We start from the raw sequence: 1,696 nt of genomic DNA on the forward strand, positions 1-1,696 counted from the left end.
AGGGAAAGTCGTCGGTTAGTGTCACATTTCATATAGATTAATGTTGTCAAAAGGGCCTCTAATGTTGGCTTCGGCCCCATACACGCCTTCCAAATTTCCGGGACCCCATGGTCCCGAGATGGAAAAGCAACAACATAATAATAATAATAAATATATTACTATTACACATAAATACATATATTACTTTTACATCATGTCTTAAAATATCGATGTTATAGGTAAGTATACTTAGTTTGGTTATCGGAAAAAAAATATTGTTTTATTGTTAACCATATTAGTGCACGTCTTCTACTACTAGGTATTGTTAAGTACATGCAATGTAGGATAGTAAAGACAAAAATACCTAGATTGCAGAGCTTTGAAAATTCTATTAGTGAACTATCACGTGCAGAATTCTACCCTGTATAACATGTAGGCTCCAACAAAACTTCTAAAAGCCGCATGGCAACCGCCCGCCAACTAAATCTCTATCGGGACAAAGGCTTAAGCGTTTAAGAAAAACAAGCGGTTGGCAAATGTGACCGCGGCCCGTGCCAACCTCGCAGCCTGCATCAGATTGTGCCTAGCTATGTTGCGGCGGCTTCTGTGTGAAGGAATAAAACCTACTAGGTTATACGAGGAGGTACTAGTGTGACCTGGAGTAATGTTTGTCACGGGAATCAGGCAGGCTCCTTTCGAGCGCTAGCTCATAAAATTACTTTAATTTATAATTATATCATATTATGAACATACACGAATGAATAAATAGTTTTTTGTTACTTTTAGGTTATATACAAAGTCACTTCTACTTTATATAAATTTAGTAATGTTTTTCATTTCAACATAATATTCGTAATTTCCGTGTTGCAAGACCGTAGCGGCCCGTAGGCCCGTCGTAGCTCGTAGCATTTCCGCATCCGCAATGGCAGCGCGGCGCGAAGCCATGCAGCTTCCGCTGCGAGACCATAGACAAGGAATATTTAGTATTTTTTTTTATTTATGCCAAATGCTGTTTGCATAAAAGTCCTACATGGGAATTGGTTATAATACAAAATATTAGATGTATTCCATTCTCTTCATAATAACTTGGCCTTGATTTAAAATTGAAAGCTTTGTCGATGTATTGATCAAACAGATTAGCATGCCATGCTACGGTTAAGGTTGTGATTATTATTATTCTAAGAATGAAAAAGTTCCTCCTACCCTACAAGTACAGCCAAGGTCAGCCAATGGCATGTAATTTGAAGTGTATCTATGTAGGTCTTTGATCTAGTATTCCTATTGGAGCCCATTGGAATGTGTTAAGACTCCATAACAAGCTAACATACAGATAAAATCCTTTGTTGATCCGATACTGATAGCTTTATTCAAAGCTAATCGTTTATTACAAGTGGTGAGCATGGAGCTAATGGCATATGATTGCATCGTGTCTGGCGGACGGCGGCGGGAAGCCAGCGTCGTGGGCTTTATCTCGTTAGCGGCGACTGCGGCGCCCTTGCCTCGCTGAAGTAGGGCGCCCTCGGCCGCCCGCCCGCCCGGCCGCCCAGCGCGCTGCAGCCCCGGCCGGCGCCCCGGCCGCCGCGGCCAGCGCACACACTTTGACGCATTGCAGGTGCGCGCCGGCCAATCGGCGCGCGCCGCCCCGCCGTCCCGACGCCGCCGCACCCACCCGATATAAAACCGACTATCCTTTGCGGATTAAAATTAATCCCGTAGT

This window comes from Plutella xylostella, chromosome 23 (assembly GCF_932276165.1).
Source record: "Plutella xylostella chromosome 23, ilPluXylo3.1, whole genome shotgun sequence".
In the NCBI taxonomy this organism is placed as follows: domain Eukaryota; kingdom Metazoa; phylum Arthropoda; class Insecta; order Lepidoptera; family Plutellidae; genus Plutella; species Plutella xylostella.